The sequence below is a fragment of the Diceros bicornis genome, chromosome 2 (assembly GCF_020826845.1).
Source record: "Diceros bicornis minor isolate mBicDic1 chromosome 2, mDicBic1.mat.cur, whole genome shotgun sequence".
In the NCBI taxonomy this organism is placed as follows: Eukaryota; Metazoa; Chordata; class Mammalia; order Perissodactyla; family Rhinocerotidae; genus Diceros; species Diceros bicornis.
Window position 1 is genome coordinate 21,717,575 of NC_080741.1, and position 18,766 is coordinate 21,736,340.

An 18,766-nucleotide genomic window follows, 5' to 3' on the forward strand; every position below is an offset into this window, starting at 1 on the left:
GCAATTTCTTAAAGCTGGGCCATCATCACCAGCATCACTGCTGCCATTACCACTACCAACACCACCATCACTACCACCATCACCTCCATACCCCATACCACCATACCACCACAACTGGCACCACCAAGACCTCTATCACCACCACCTCCATCACAACCATCACCATCACTACCAACATGATGCCACCATCATTATTACCTCTACCACCAACACCACCTCCACCATCACTATCACTACCATCCCCATAACATCATAACTATCATCATCAATCATCACAATCACCACCATCACTAACACTATCACCTCCACCACGACCTCCACATCCACCACTAATACCACCATCATCCTTATCCACAGCACCCCTCATACCAGCATCACCACTATCACCATCACTACTCCTCCATCATCACCATCACCACTATCATTACCTATATGCCACCATTACTACACTCTTGTAGGTCGTGGAGCAGGACTGCTGTAGCCCAGGTTGAGTCAGTTCTGTTCAACTAGAGAAAATACATGTCGACATGTCTCTGTTATATCTGTTTCAGCAAAATCCAAACACTAGCTAATGTCAACATTTCCAGCTATTCAAGACCAGAATTTTTTTGGCTAATTAAAATCTTGCAACAGAATTTTCATTTGGCTATAACGCATATCTGGAAGACATTTGTGTACCTTCTAAGAGTCAGGGTACAAGTAGAGAAGGATGGAAGTTTCACAGTAAAATCACTGAAGTCAGGTGAACTGGATTTTTAAATAGACTTTATTTTTTAGAGCAGTTTTATGTTCACAGCAAAACTGAGCAGAAAGTACGGTTTCCATATGCCTCCTGCCCCCATGCACAGCCTTCCCCACTATCAACATCCCACACAGAAGTTGTAAATTTGTATCAATCGGTGAACCAACATTGAACATCATTACCACCCAAAGTGCATAGTTTATCTCAGGGTTCACTCTTGGGGTTGTATATTCTGTGGGTTTGGAAAAATGTAGAATGACATGTATCCACCATTTTAGTCTCATACAGAGTAGTTTCACTGCCCTAAAAATTCTCTTTGCATGGCTAGCCTGGTGGCATAGTGGTTAAGTTCACTGCTCCATTGAGCGGCCCAGAGTTCACAAGTTCGGATCCCGGGCGTGGACGTACACACTGCTTATCAAGCCCTGCTATGGCAGCGTCCAACACATGAAGTAGAGGAAGATGGGCCTGGATGTTAGCCCAGGGCCAATCTTCCTCAGCAAAAAGAGGAGGATTGGCAATGGATGTTAGCTCAGGGCTGATCTTCCTCACAAAAAAAAAAAAATCTCTGTGATCCGTCTATTCATCCTTCCCTCTCTCCCCTAATCCCTGGCAACAACTGATGTTTTTATTGACTTCATAGTTTTGCATTTTCCAGAATGTCATACAGTTGGAATCATACCATAAGTGTATGAAGCCTTTTCAGATTGACTTCTTTCACTTAGTAATATGCAATTAAGGTTCCAACATATCTTTTCATAGCTTGATAGCTCATTTCTTTCTAGCACTGAATTATAGTCCATTGTCTGGACGGACCACAGTCTATTTATCCGTTCACTTACTGAAGGACATCTTGGTTGCTTCCAAGTTTTGGCAATTATGAATAAAACTTCTGTAAACATCTATGTACAGATTTTTGTGTGAACATAAGGTTTCAGATCATTTGGGTAAATATCAAGGAGTGTGATTGCTGGAATGTAAGATAAAGATATGTTTAGTTTTGTAAGAAACTTCCAAACTGTCTTCCAAAGTGGCTGTACCATTTTGCATTCCCGCCAGCAATTAATGTGATTTCCTGTTGTTCCATATCCTCACCAGCATTTGGTGGTGTCAGTGTTTTGGATTTTCACCATTCTAATAGGTGTGTGGTAGTAACTCACTGCTGTTTAATTTGCATTTCCCTAAAGACATATGATGTTCAACATCTTTTCATATGCTTACCGTCTGTATCTCTTCTGTGGCGGGGTGTCTGTTCAAGTCTTTTGTCCACTTCTTAATCAGGCTGTTTGTTTTATTATTGTTCAGTTTTAAGAGTTTTTTGTATATTTTATATAAGAGTTCTCTATCAGATGTGCCTTTTGCAAATATTTTCTCCCAGTCTGTGGCTTGTCTTCTCATTCTCTTGAGATGAATTGGATTTTAACCCTAATTATGTTAGTAATAAACTATAAATACCATGAATAAACTGTAAAAATCTTACAATTAAGTTTCTTGTTTCATTCCATAGGTACTTCAGTACTGCCAGGTGGTAAGCATCTACTAGGCACTGGGAAAATAATGGCAGACAAGATTGTGGGCCTTTCTGTCCAATAACTTTCCGAGTAGTGGGGGAAACTGACAGGAAAAGAGGCAATTATGATGCGGTAGGACCAGTTCTGTAATTGGGGAGGAGAAGAGCCTGATCTAGTTGGAGACGGGGAGTGTTCAGGGAAGGCTTCCTGGAGGAAGTGACCTAAAGAAAGAGAAGCTAGCCAGGCGTAATTGGGAAGGGGTGGTAACAAGAATTCTAGCAGCAGGGACAGCATGGGTAAAGTCCCAGAGGTAATAGTATGTATGGCTTCACAGGACTGACCATGGCTGTAATACAGTGTACAAGGGACAGCAGGGAGAAGAACTGGGGCCAGATCACAGAGGGAGCATATACCACACTAAGGAGTCGGGACTCAGTTTTTCTACGTAAATGAGGTCCCTAAAGACATTTTTTTCCTGGAGAAGGTAGCCTTGGAACAAAGCTAGCCCAAACCAGACAATGCTTCACAAAGGAAGGAAATGTTTTATTAGCATCTAGTTTGCTGGAAGATTCTATCCACCAAGAAAGTAAAGAAAGAGTGTGGGGTGTAAGGGGTATTAATATCGACTTCATAGATGCCTCCCACGTACCTTTTGGTGATGGACGTTGAAGTCACCATGGTACGTGGGCAGGCATGTGTGTGAGTTCCTATGTCTGGTGCTTCTTAACCTTCTTCCTACCCACACCCTCAAGCAAAGACAGCTAGACCCTTGGTCGTTGCTGCCTCCTAGAACTATCCCAGCTCATGGCTCTGACCTTGCAGTTGTATTATAAGGAAAGCAGTGCTGCTAAGACTAAACCCAGCCAGCATTTCCAAGAACGGTCCACTTGGGATAATCTCGGAGGTGAACCTGTGTGCCGCTGGCCACGGAAGGGAAGGGTCCTTTACATGCAAGGGTGTCTTTTCTTTGAATCCGCCAGGTTTAACCCACTCCAGACAGTCCTGAGACAGAGCAGTTTGGACAGCTTCTTGGGGAGGGGTCCCATGGGATTAAACAAAACAGCCAATTCAATAACATCTCTGTATAGGTTCCCCTCCTTCCCTGCCTCACAACCGTCGTCCCTCACTCCTGCTCCCTGGGCTTGCGCTTCTTAACAGCACAGGAGCCTGCAGACCGACATTTGGTGCTCAAACAGCGTTTGGGCGTACTGAGCAATACGTGCAAGTCCTCCTCCGTGAACACTCCCAGTGCTTCCCCTCACACCCTACTCCCTCTCCAGAGGGGACCACTACCAATAGTTTTGCATGCATCTTTCAGGCCTCCTCTTTATGCATTTATGTATACGTACACACCTGTATAAGTACATATACATACAAATAAATGTTGATGTGGACATAAACAGATATATCTTTTAAAAATTTCACATGTATTAAATCATACTATCAGCCCTATTCTGAGTGTTTTGTTTTATTTTCACTTAGCAACACATCTTGGATATCTTCCCAGGACTTTTAAATGTGTCAAATAGTAACTCGTACATATAGTTAGCGATTCTGCGTGCTCTTTAGTTGTTTCACATGTAAATGGTTTGCTCACGTGTTAGGGAGTCAGTTGGTAAAATGAGTGAAGGAAAAAAAGCAAAAGCAGGATTTATAAGAGATGGGAAGACTGCAAAACTTACGGTGGATCTCACTTGCACATTTTGGGGGGAAAATTTTTTAGCTGGCTGCTGGCAATGAAGCCAGAGTGGGCATTCTGTACTTGAAGAGGCTGACCAGGCATATGAAGGAATAAAATTTCAGTCGTTCTTGGATTCCTCATAAAATCTGGAGAGTTTGGTGGTGGAGCCTCATGTCAGGCCCCCTCTGTGGAATGTCTGCCAGATTGTCCAACAGCACGTCCCCCTTAGGCCACGTCTGTGACATTTACCACAGCAGAGTTTGTCCAATGTGAAGGACTCACTCACTCAGGGCTGCTGGTTCAAGATGCCCTCATCCTGCAGAATGGGAGCCCACCCCCACGGAAGCCTGGGACAGACCCAGAGAGGGGTGAGCTCGAGGAGACGCTGGTCAGCACTCGCGCCCCTGCTCAGGTAGCCCCCCCGCCGTCAGTTGTGGAATTCCTCAGCTCCCTCCCTGCACACGGCTCCCTAGTCGGAGCTGCAAAGCGTACTTTTGAAATCCAGGCTTGCAAGGGGCTCTGGGAATAGGACTGCTCTAGGATTCTGTGAGTGGAAGAGATTATTATTATTGTTATTAGATTATAAGTAGTAGTAGTAGTACTCTTTTTAAAGGTGCCAGCCCAGTAATGGTATTTTATTACTTCAGTCAACAAATATGAAGAATTCTATTGGCCAGACACTGGGGATTAAAACAAAATGACCAAAACAGCTCACACTGTAGTGAGTAGGACACGCATAAGCCAGCAGCTCAAATGTCATTGGATAATTGCCAAGAGGAGGTAGTCAGGGGCCGGGAGGGCCGGAGAAGCAGCATCTGAATCCGCCTGAGGAGTCTCACCCCGTGTCCCAGGGCAGAGACACTAGAGCCCTGAGTCCCAAAGGCAGAACAAAAGCAAAGCAGAGAGGAAGAGAGGGATGTTGCAGGCTCAGCTAGAGGCAGGAGTATGAAGCCCCGTGCACTGGGAGGATGGGATTCCCTGGGTCTGGCTGTGGGGAAGTGATGGAGAGACTCTAGAGCAGCGCTTCTCATACTTTGGCTGAATCAGGGTCACCTGGGGTGTGGGTGCTGCTCATACCCAGATTGCTGGGCTCTACACCCAGGGTTTCTGATCCAGTAGATCTGGGGGGTAGAGGGGTTAAATTTGCATTTCCGATAGCTTCCCAGGTGATGCTGATGCTGCTGGTACAGAGCCTACACTTTGAGAACCACAGCTCTAGATAAAAGGAGGCATGGGAAGCTCAAGTCCCATTCCCAGCCAAGAGTCTTCAACACGGCCCCATGGCCTTGAAATTCCAGCACTCAGGGAGAGCATGTATTATGCTAATGATGCCAAGACAGGAGAGTTGAGCTCCTTCCCTGTGGTCCCGTCTCTGCTGTGTGGGTCCATGTTCTTGAAGCTTCCTTCCTTCCTAATCTCTTCCTCTGTGACCCTTCAGGCCACTTTGCTCTTGGTCTTGCAATGTGTGTGAACATTGCTTTTCCAGGCTCTACCATCTCACATGTCTTGTAAGGAGACAAAGCTTTTCTGTGTTATCTGGGGGCAGGTGGATAACCCTGAGGTGCTCCCACACTCCCTCCAGACTCCATCCCTGATGCCTCAGTCCCTGACTTCTGACATCAACTTTGAGTGACCTCCTTCCTTTCCCATGTAACGGGAAAGTGGAATCATTTCCCTACCCACAAACTCGACCCTGTGACTTCCCACATGGGCAGAATAAAAATAACTGTTGGTTCTTGGTTTCTTGGTTATATTGGCTCACTTTGATAAGGGACCAATTTTTCATGTCATTGACAGATTGGGGACATTGGAATTAGAAATGGAGAGAGAAGATTCTAGTGAAAGGGAACACAAGATAAGCTTTGTTTTCTAACAGGTATAATAACTTTGGCACATTTGAAACATTAGGTTCAACCATATAAAACTGCTGGTTTTGAGGGTCAAAACACTCAAATATTTGCAATTTCATATGGTGCAATGTAATTATATATTCTAATCACATTAAATATATATCATTTTATATACATCTTATTTTTATAAATATTAACTATATACCCAAGTGTATATCCTAATTATATATTTTTTCTTTCTTTTTTTTTTTTTGGTGAGGAAGATTGGCCCTGAGCTAACATCTGTGCCAATCTTCCTCTACTTTTTGTATGTTGGACGCTGCCACAGCATGACTTGATGAGTGGTGTGTATGTCCGCCCCCGGGATCCGAACCCAGGAACCCTGGGCCGCCAAAGCAGAGCCTGGGAACTTAATCACTATGCCACCCAGCCGGCCCCTAATTATATATTTTAATAGATAATACATATATGTACTTTAGTTGTATATCTTCTAATTTTAAACATTTTATATATATATAATCTATTGTATATCCTAATCGTATATATATCCTCATTACATGTCCTCTCATTTTAAACTTTTTTATTATGTGTATGTGTGTATATGTGTAAAGATATACATATTAGTATATATGTAAAATTACGATATATTTATATTATTAGAAGTTACGTGCACACGTTCACAGCGGACTGAATTCAAAATCTAGCCTGTGAAGACAATCAGGACTGTTAACTGTTGGTCTTCGTGGTTGCACAGGGATGGACGTGGATTTCTGAGAGCACACCGCCACCTTGTGTCTTCCTGCGGAACTACATGTGAGTATCACGTTGCCTTAGAAGGGACTTGTGGTCACCCATTTATTCATTTAATAAACATGTATTGAGCACCTACTATGAAACTTGCACTGGGATAGATTCCGAGTACAACGATTTCCGGTCTGAAGCCTCTCTGGAACGCTTCGGGGCACATTAGCTCCACCACCCAGGCAAAGAATGTCCGTGTGAGAGGCAGGCTGGACGGAGGAAGCGACGCGGACAGTACAAGCCCCACTTGACTGGAGCAGCCACTGCTCAGCTCTAAACAGTTGCTCCAAGAAGGGAATATGGGCCTAGTATTCTTCCCCAAGAGAAGCCAGAAATTCAAACGTTAGTATGAAAATCCCTGGTTTTTAAATAATAACTAAAAATTATAAATTCTAATTATTTCTAAATACCATAAGCCAACATTTTGATCTGCAGGCTTCATTCAGCTCGTATCCTGCCAGGTTTGAACCCCTGGTTTGTACTTTCTTTATCCCTTTCCATCATTCTAGCGCAGTCTCAAGAATGAGAGGCGGTAATGCTGACCTGGGGGTGCAATGGTGCAAAAACAGACACAGCCCTCCTCTCATGAGGCTACAAAAATGGCAAATTTCTAACATTTTTACATTAATGAGAGAATTTTCTAGACTTGTAAAAAGCATCCCAGTCTAGCATACCCACTGACCCTGTTCTAGAACAATCTGACAATCTGCCAATCCTGAATCCTTGCTATGGAGAGTAGGTGATCAAGAGGAGCTAATAGCAGCCCCCCTCACAAAAGAGCTAAGCATCTCCCTAATCAAGTTTCACCACTTAGGGTGGGTGTTAAATTGGTAGAGGAAAAAGTGCAGAAGATAGAGATCAACCATACCACACAGTGTTGGTGGCTTGGTTACCTACTCACTGTGACTAGTATCAGGGGAATTTGGAACAAATAAAACCAAATCAGAACCACAAGAATGAGTAAAATTAATAAGGCTGACAATATGAAATGTTGGTGAGAATGTGGAGCAACTAGAATGTTCATGCATTGCTGGTGGGTGTGTAAACTACTATAACCACCTTGGAAAACTGTTTTCCAGTATCTTATAAAGCTGAACATATGCATACCTTATGACTCAGCAATTCCATTCCCTGGTACATACCAAAGAGACATGAATGTATATGTCCACTAAAAGACATGTAGAAAAATGTTCGTAGCAACTTTATTCATGATAGCACAAAACTGGAAACAACCAAATGTTCGTCAAGAATAAAATGGATAAATAAATTATGCCATACTTATACAATTGAATATCATACGGTAATTTCTTTAAAAGGAATAAACCACTGATACGGATACATTCAAAAATATGGAAAAATCTCAAAGATATAATGAAGCATTAAAGAAACCAGACTAAAAGAGTACATAACTATATGATTCCAACTGTATGAAATTAAAGGACGGGTATGAAATTAAAGAACAGGTAAAACTAATCTACAGTGATAGATCTTAGAATAGTGGTCATTTCTGGGTGGAGGGAGATATCGCCTAGGAGGTGATACAAGGGAGTCCTTCTGGGATGTTGGAAATGTTTTATATTTTTATTTGGTGTGATTAAATGGATGTACACAAATATACAAATTTATTGAGGTATACACATAAGAATTGTGCAGTTTACTAAATGATTATTGTAACTAAATTTTTAAAAGATTAAATAAATAAGAATCCTTAGGGGCATATGCAATTTGGAGCTGGATGTACTAGCAAAATAATGTCTCTCATTAAATTTTATATGAAATTTTTCAGGCTATTGGCCCTTACAGCAATCACGAGAATGTGAAGGAGGGGACCTTCAAAAGTGATATATATGTATATATACATATACATATACATACCACATATACATATATATACACATATACACGTAAATATACAGGTGATAGACATATACTTTCCGAGGTGTGTGTATAAATATATATACACACACATAAATAAATATATTTACATTTGTTATACATACACAAACATAAATATATATATTTATATATATTTTTAACATAATCTGGCAGACACAGTCCTGCTCAGAACTGCTTTCAAGAAAGAACCCTCTGCCCAGCCGAGAGGAGTGTGGTTAGCTGACAGCCTCCAGCTGTTAACCCCTCAAGTCTGCTCCAGCTTTCAATGGAGGGCATGCTCTTCTTCAAACAGCCCCCAACCAAGAGCCAAGCAAGGCAGCGATGCAAAAGTCTGGCCATTTGTGCCCAAAGTGAGACACCTCTAAAGAATCACATTTGCTCTGGAGTTCGCCATTAGACGGGAAGAGACTTTGACAGATCTACATGGCAGGCTGATGGCTCCCCTTCCCAGTCTTTCTTCCGTCCACTTTCTTTCACAAGTATTTCCAATAACTCTCCTTTTTGTCCATTTCAGCCTCTGATTCCCTGAGAACCCAACATGTGACATATGACTAGAATACCACCAAGATGTTGCTTGCAAAGCAAATGCTGAAGTCTGTAATACACTCATGGAATGTCTCAGGATAATGCTGCCAACAGAAATATATTGTTAGCCACATGTGTAATTTTAAATTTTCTAGTAGACACATACAAGAAAAAGGAAACAAAACAAGTGAAACTAATGTTTAAATATATTTTATTTAATCTAATATATTTAAAATATTATCATTTCAGCATGTAATCAATATAAAAATAATTAATGAACTATTTTACATTTTCTTTTGTACTAAGTCTTTGAGATCTGGTATAAATTTTATACTTATAGTACATTTCAATTTGGACTAGCCACATTTCAAGCGCTTCCAAGGAGGAGAGGTCTACTAAAAATAGAGAAATTGAGGAGTATTGCAGACAAAGGAAAAGGGTGGGAATTGCATTTATAGCATGAATTAATACAACTGTCTCCCTTGAGGTTTTGACCAGATAGCTGTACCACTCCAGCCCTTCTCTTTTTCACTTTTTTGTTGAGATATAACTCCCCTCCTTCTCGTCACCATCATATACGAAACTTGAGTTTGTTTCCCCAAATTCATGAAGGTATGGGCACTTGACACATGGTTGTCCTCTCCATTTCTACTTTTGTCACCAGGCAGAATCATAGATGACATTATTACTTGTGTGGATAATCCATCCAGTGTTCTCTGAGTGCATCCTAATTTTGCCTGGCAGGAGGAGGTGGTCATGGGCCTTTTTGGGGAATCTTGAAAATTATGGACCATTTTGCAAGGGAAAATGTACATAAACAAAATTTTGCATCTAATTTTATGGTGTTCACAATACTTCTGAAGCTATGTACAGACCCCAGGTTAAGACCTCCATTCTTTAGTTTGTTATTTCTTCCACAGAAACAAAGTCACAATTCCCTCGAATATCACGTGACGCCTGCCATGATCCGACCCCGCCTTCCTCTCATTTGCAGCTTTCACAGGGGCTCCATCCATTCTTTGGAAATTACTTTAACTCAACTATGCTGTTTCATCTTCTGCACACTTGCACATGCTGTTCTCTCGACTTAGAACGCTTCCTCACTCCGCAGGCGGACTTCTCTGCAGCTCAAACGTCAATTCAGAGAAATCTTCCCTGACTCACCCTCTCTTACCAGTTCTTTAAATCAATAACTTCTGTTGTGCATTTGCGCACATGTAATACTTCCATCTTCGCATTTGATACTTTTTGATACAATTTTTTCTTTAAATGTCTGTCGTCCTCCACAAAACTATGATCACTTTCAGGGTAGAGATTGTGTTTTGCGCATTGTATCTCTACCACCTTACATAGTATCTGGAATACAACTAGTGCTCATTTAATGTTGATAGAATATTGTTTACAAAAATACTTACCTTTAGAAATAGCTGAAACAGTGAGATACTGGCAGATATATAAGAATTTTATTTATTAATTCTTACACTAAGGATATTTGACTGGGTCTTGAAGTAAATTTATTTTCCTGGAAAAAGCCTACATGTGAGAAGAAAAACCAGAACAATTTTTCTTTGCCTATTTTTCCCCCTTAATTCCGGAACAGAAACATTGAGTGACTCTTGACAATAAAACAAAAGCCGTCTCCAGTGAGAGCACATTTTCCTCCAGGATCTAATCCCTTCCTGAAAACCCATTTATGTCTACAGTCGTGTGACGCACTGGGACAGAGAAAGTCGAAGAAATTGAAATGCTCAGGTAAGTCAGGAAATCGTTGATGATTCATTGAAATGAGCAATTTCGTTGACATAACAAAGACAGTAATTTTATTCTATTTTGATTTGTCCTACTTAGAGCTTTGTCGTAGTGTTCAGTGTTGTTGTTATGTAATTAGAAATTAATCATCCTACAGTCAAAACTTGAAATGATCGGTTAAAATTTGTTATTTCTAATACTCTTTAGTATGCATTCCTTCTAGACAGGGTAAGTGCTTCTGACAAAGCTGGTATTTTGCAAAATTAAGCACTAAAGACTTAGGGAGAAAAATAGGGCGATGAGTGGACCACCTATGAGCCAGACCTGTGCAACTTTGTAACGAAAGCCCTAACTAAAGGAATTGTTACACTGAAATAATAATCTAGGCAGGCCTCCCAGGATGTCTGGAGGCTTCCTGGGAGGCTATTTGTAAATGCACAAAAACACGATGTGGGAATCCTGGATTCCCAGGCAGGCTCTCTGAGGCAATGCAGATGGAATGGAGCGCTGAGCTAGGAGAGCTGCTTTCCCTTACGGCACACACCGGACGAGGTCCAGCCTGCCTGGCAGTGTGCAAGTCACGCCTGCATCCATCATTAATTTTCTGAAAATTGAGCTGAAAAGGCTCCTGCCTGGGTAGTAGCCATCTGAGAGCTCTGTCTTTCATCTCCTGCTGATGTTTTAAATTCTACTCATACTAATATAGCTCCCTGTGCCTAGGAAAAGTTGTGTATAAACCAACACAACTGCCACTTATTGGATAATAGGAAAATCTGCTATAGAAAAACATAATTTCTTTTGAAAAGGAAACAATCATATTTTCAATTTCTACTTAATAAACCAGCTTGAGTCATCAGAAAAGTATAAACTTCCTTAATTTGATATTATTACATATTTACTCTTTGGAAATTGTGGAGGGGAAACACTTTTAAGTTGATACCCAGAAAGGGATCATTGATGCTATTTTAGACATCAGCCAGATGGAAGCTGTTAACTGCTAAAACAATGAAAATCCTGTCATCTAGTCCCAAGAACCTTTACCTCCTTTACTAGAAACAATGTATTCTTTCTTCATTCTGGATCCTACAATCAGTTGGCATAGTTAACTACAGGATGTAATAGAAGCATATTTTAATTAGGAGATAGAAGTTATTAGGAGATAGAATTTGAATAAGGAAATTAAATATGAAGAAATGCTAATGATATCGGCTCAAGACAAGGTTGACATAAGGGAAGCCATATTGTAGAAAAGAAAAACTCTATTGTAGCTTTGAATGACCTCTGACAAACTAACCCAGCTGGATATGCATCCTCCAGGAGATCTAACTGTCTGTAGATTTTATGACCCCTGCTTGTGCATGTACCTCCCAGCTGCAATAAGATGATAACTTTGTTTTTTTGAGTTCCTCAGGAATGTGATGACCCCCGAACAGAGAATCTACGCTGACAGCCGTCATCAGTGAAAACTGAAAGATGTGGTGTGGCACTCCCAGTCTGTAACACCAGAAGGTCAAAGTTCCTAACCCCCTCCCCAATGACCCAATGGCCTACATAACTGCTGTAAGATTTCGTGCCCCCTTAAGATGGTTCTTTTGGACATGAGTCAGCCATCTTCCCTCTTGCTAGCAAGCTGTAATAAAAATTCCTTTTTCTCCTACCACCTTGCCTCTTGACTATTGGCATGTCTTGCAGAGAGCAGAAGGCCCCAGGTTGGGTGGTAACACTAACTCTTAAAAGTGTTAAAAAACAATTCAACTGAGTAAATTTTAAAGATCTTATTGGCTTTATTCAACGATTCATGAATCAAGCAGCATCCAATCTAGCGGATAGTAAGGAGCTCCAAGGAGCTGTACAAAATGAAAGACTTGCATAGGCAGAAGGGAGCAGGAACAAGGAGGTTATACTAGGCCAAAAAGCAGATCGGTTATGGCAAGGTCACTTTCCTGTAGGGGATGACAGGGGTCTATCAGGCAGATGACCTCACTGGGGATAAGGTAATTCCAGATTGACTGGTTTAAGATACCATTTCTGGGAGAGGCCAAAACTATAGTAAAGTCTTGGTTTGGTGACTAAGGGCTTAGCAGTAAGTGAGTTCATTTTCACCCTGTTGTCTCGTTTTTAACAAAAGGTAGTTAACTACTAAAAGGGATTTTTTTTTTTTTTTTTTAAAGGGAGGTTTGTTCTCAGTCCTACAGAAGTAGCAATGGCAGAAAGTAGCTACTACTTCTAGGGCAAACAGAAAGTGAACAAGGAGGGAATGAGAAACTCAGGCAAGGGCCACGTGCCCTGGAAGGCTGAGATTCAGTCTCTTTGCGAGTGTGGTTGCCACAGGGATAGGCATCCTACCAGAGTAACTATTGGAGGGAGAGGCCCGCTCCTGGGTGGCAGAGAAACTTGCTAGAGGGTATGGGAGAAAACCGGTCCATATGAGCAACCTGTCTCAAACCATTACAGCATCAGCTTTACCTTGTCATCTACATCAGGTCCAGGTGTGGATGAGACTCCTTGGGTGCAATTCATTGGATATAGCTCTTTTAATATCGCTCCTTTCGATTGGAGAGCTGTTAATTAAAGAGACAAGTAATCTGCTTCCTCCCCCCATCACACACATGTCCAATATACGATAAGACAAGTATAGGTTGATCACTACAGAAAATTCTATTCAAAAGAGGGCGGAGAAGGGAGGCACACAGCAATAGTCCATACTCATTCTGAAATCCAGAATCTGGGTATATGCTTCCAGTTCCTTATCGGGACTCAGGCCTGCTTTCAGGGAGTTGCTTTCTGTGAATTCCAAATTCTGAAACACATCTGGCTCCAAGGATGTGATAAAGGATTGTGGATCTGCAGTCACAGACTGTAAGAAAAGAAACTGATAAACACTCAGAGTGCCTGTTAATAAAGGAGATTTTCAGATGATGCTGTTGTTGCTTCTGTTTCCTCAAGATGATCCATCTCCAGGAAGTGGAATTCTAAGCAGCTCAGAGGCAAGAATGTTCTGGGATAATACGTTCTGCCCTTGCACTGACAGATCATCCCTGAAACAACCAGAAAAGGAAAAATCACAGTCTAGTGTTGCAGGACATAACTGTGTCAAATACCTCACACACGCCAGGCACTGTGCTCAAGGCTTTCCAGGCATTATCTCCTTCAATCTTCCGAAAACCTTATGAGGTAGGTACTAATATCCTCACTTATGTTAACCCATTTATCTCCATTTAGATGAGAAAATTGAGGCTTAGAGATGTTAGGCAGTGTGCTCAAGGTTTGCAAACCTGGAAAATGGTAACAAAAATTGTGAAATGACTTTCTCTGTCAGTTTTCTTGTATTTGCTATTATAATGGAAATGAAGAATTTTGAATTTTCTACTTTGTTCCATGAAAGCTAAAAGCATAAGATTGATAGATTGTTACAATGCGAATTTCCTCGTCATAATATTGCACTACAGATTTGCACGATGTTCCCATTGGCAGAAACTGGGTAAAGAGCACATGGGATATCTCTGTATCATTTCTTACAATAGCATGTTAATTTACAATTATCTCAAAATAAAAAGTTTAATTAAAAAAAAAAAACCTAACTAAAACTGCCCTACAAATATGGTTTCTCCAGACTTCTTAAATACCTTTTTGAGAAATGATGCAATACTTTGGGTAATGCAATCAGAAAACTGATGATTTATTTCATTATTACTTTATCGATTTAGTCATTCTATGTTTCTTTTGTTTTTTTGGGGAGAAAGATCAGCCCTGAGCTAACGTCCATGCCAATCCTCCTCTTTTTTTTTTTTTGCTGAGGAAGACCAGCCCTGAGCTAACATCTATTGCCAATCTTTCTCCTTTTTTTTCCCCTTTTTCTCCCCAAAGCCCCAGTAGATAGTTGTATGTCATAGTTGCACATCCTTCTAGTTGCTGTATGTGGCACGCGGCCTCAGCATGACCGGACAAGCAGTGCGTCGGTATGCGCCCGGGATCCAAACCAGGACCACCAGTAGCGGAACGCGTGTGCTTAACCACTAAGCCACGGGGCCGGCCCCTCTATGTTTCTTTTATTTTCCTGTTATCTTAGTATTTTTTAAGCAGAAATTGGAATTATTGAGTAATGATGAAATAATTCACAGAATGATAAAATAGCGAAATATTTTAACACATAGGGAAAGATCCCCAAAGTTTGCTTAGATGCTAAAAGGTAGCTTTCATCTATAAAAGGATCCAATGGACCTATATGGTAATTGCTAAATAGAATGAGTTTTATCATATTTTTTTTAATGTAAATTTTCTCTTGGTTCTTTGGAAGACCTTTAATAAAAAGAATAAAATAATTGAAAGATCGATTCCTACAAATAATTAGAACTCCTCTAAAGCCAACTCAGGAACTAAAATTGGGTCTAGTGGTCCATAATGGAGAACTGAGGGTTAAGATAGAATCCAAGTCCTTCACATGACCAACAAGGCCCTGCATGGTTCGTGCCTGACCAGCCACCCCCTAGCCTCCTTGTGCATGTTATCCTTCTCCCTTTCTCTGCTCCAGCCACACAGGTCTTCTCCTGTTCCTTGCTCAGTCTTGTCACAGGGCCACTGGACAAGCAGATCCCTCTACCTGGATGGAAGTGTTTGCTGACCCCCAGCTAAGGTCAGTTTCCTTTTCATAAGCTCTTACAGAATAGAGTTGATTACCTTTGGAATGCTCATCTCCATTCGTAACTATTCATTTGCTAACGGATTTTTGTTTATTGCTCTCTTTGTCTCTCACTAAACCAAAAGCCCCATGAGAGGAGGGCTGTTCCTGTTTTCATGCATCATTGCGTCCACAGGTGTCAGCCTTAACTCCTCCTTCCTGAGATCCCTCTAAAATTATGAAAAGCAAGTACAAATCAGAGAATCGAAATGTCAGGACGTGGGCTTATGAGAGCCCGCAGATGCGCACAGTGGGCTCATAGCATTTAGGAAAACATTTGAACGCGTGTTTATTTAAAAATCAGGGATTTTCACGCCAAAATGTGAATTTATGGCCCCTCTTGATTAAAAAAAAAAATGCTGGGCCGCCCCTCCCTTGAACTGTGTGGAACCGAGCAGCTGCTGCCCCAGCTAGGTGAGACATTGACCCTCCAACTCACCTCCCCATTCTCAGCCTGCTTCTCGTGTTTCCATTCCTTGCCTCAGGGGTGGCACTGTTAGCTCCACAGAGCTCCAGAAAGGCTTGGGACTGGGAATCATTGTGCTCTTCAGGCATCATGGCAGATGTTTTAAATAAATGTTTGTTGAAAGAATAAATTGGTGACCATAAGCACTTCCGGAGTAACGTGACTATGCCGTTACCACATCAGCTGCAGTGCCACATGGAAACACAAGGTGGCAGTGTGCTCTCAGAAATGCACATAAATCCGGCATGGCGGGTGATGCTTTGCAGTGAGTGAGTTGTCCCTCGAACCCGGTTTGGTTTGGTTTGGTTTTTTGTTTTTTTTGGTGAGGTGGAACTACGAAGGACGAACAGCAACACACTCCTGTGTCCAAACAAGCCCTTTCTCGATTTTTATTACCTGCCAGACTTTAAATTCAAGACCACTTGAGTGTGTGTATGTAATTAGGATGTGTATAAAATTAGGATGTGTGTAAAATTAAGATTATAACATTTGTATATTAGGTATATACAAATTAATTTAGAGTATGTATAAATAAAATGAAGATATGTATATATAGTTAGGATATATTTAAAAATTAGGATTAGAGAGAGAATTAGGATATCTATATGTGTGTATATGATACATACACATTCTAATTTTACACGTATATATCTCCTAACTGTGTGTGTGTGTGTATATATATATACACACTCTAATTTTAGGTATATATTTGATAAGGATATATAATTAAGCTATATATAAAATAACCTATTATATATAATCTATACATAATCACACATATAATCTATTAATAATAATATATAATTATGTATAGCTAGGATATTTATATAAAATTAAGATATGTGTATACAATTATATATTTAATTTAGGATATATATAATTAGAATATATAGACATAATAGGGATATATACATTTTTGGATATATATAGTTAGGATACATATGTATAATTAGGTTGAACCATAGGAAATTGCAGATTGCAGCAGATATTTGACTATTTTTTACCGACACAAATGGCAGTTTCATATAGTTGAACTTAATATTTCAAATGGGCCAAAATAATTGTATCTGTTGGAAAATAAAGCTCATTTTGAACAATTTTTTCCCCCGAATCTTCTGTTCTCAGTTTCTAGTTCTAGTGTCCCCAGTCTGTCAATGATTTGAAAAACTGGTCCCTGATCATACTAATGAGAAGCCATAACAAGAAACCAAGAACCAATGATTGTTTTTGCTCTGCCCATGTGGGAAGTCACAGGGTGGAGTCTGTGGGTAGGGAAATGATTCCACTTTCCTGTTACATGGGAAGGGAAAGAGGTCACTCAAAGTTGATGGTTTCTGTCAGAAGTCAGGGACTGAGGCATCAGGGATGGAGTCTGGAGGGAGTGTGGGAGCACCTCAGGGTTATCCACCTGCCCCCAGATAACACAGAAAAGCTTTGTCTCCTTACAGGACAGGTGAGATGATGGATCTTGGAAAAGCAGTGTTCACGCACATTGCAGGATCAGAAGCAAAGTGGCCTGAAGGGTCACAGAGGAAGAGATTAGGAAGGAAGGAAGCTTCAAGAACATGGACCCACACAGCAGAGACGGGACCACAGGGAAGGAGCTCAACTCTCCTGTCTTGGCATCATTAGCATAATGCACACTCTCCCTGAGCGCTGGAATTTCAAGGCCATGGAGCCATGGTGAAGACTCTTGGCTGGAGGGGCCAGCCCCAGTGGCCTAGTGGTTAAGTTCAGTATGCTCCGCTTTGGTGGCCCAGGTTCAGTTCCCAGGTGCGGACCTACACCACTCTGTTAGTGGCCATGCTGTGCTGGCAGCCCACATACTAAAGAATAGAGGAAGATTGGCACAGATGTTAGCTCAGGATGAATCTTCCTCAGTAAACAAACAAACAGAGTCTTGGCTGGGAACAAGACTTGAGCTTCCCATGCCTCCTTTTTATCTAGAGCAGTGGTTCTCAAAGTGTGGTCTCTGCACCAACAGCAGCAGCAGCACCTGGGAAGCTGTCAGAAATGCAAATTTGAGCCCCCCAACCCCCAGATCTACTGAATCAGAAACCCTGGGGGTGGAGCCCAGCAATCTTGGTATGAGCAGCACCCCCACCCAGGTGACCCTGACTCAGCTCTAGAGTCTCTTCACACTACCCTACAGCCAGACCCAGGGAATCCTATCCTCCCAGTACACCGGGCTCCATACTGCCTCTAGCTGAGCCCGAAACATCCCTCTCTTCCTCTCTGCTTTGCTCTTATTCTGCCTTTGGGACTCAACTCGAGCGTCCCTGCCCCTGGGACACGGGATGAGACTCTCCAGGCGGATTCAGATGCTGCTCCTCCGGCCCTCCTGGCCCCTGACTTACCTCCTCTTGGCAATTATCCAATGACGATTGAACTGTTGGCTTACGTGTGTCCTACTCACTACAGTGTGAGATGTTTTGGTCATTTTGTTTTAATCCCCAGTGTCTGGCCAACGGAATTCTTAATATTTGTTGACTGAAGTAATAAAATACCTTTAAAAAGAGGAATACTACTACTTCTTATAGTCTAATAACAATAATAATAATAATCTCTTCCACCCACAGCATCCTAGAGCAGTCCTATTCCCAGAGCCCCTTGCAAGCCTGGATTTCAAAAGTACGCTTTGCTGCTCCGAGTAGGGAGCCGTGTGCAGGGAGGGAGCTGAGGAATTCCACAATCGACGGCGGGGGGCTACCTGAGCAGGGGCGCGAGTGCTGACCCGCGTCTCCTCGAGCTCACCCCTCTCTGGGTCTGTCCCAGGCTTCCGTGGGGGTGGGCTCCCATTCTGCAGGATGAGGGCATCTTGAACCAGCAGCCCTGAGTCCTTAACATTGGACAAACTCTGCTGTGGT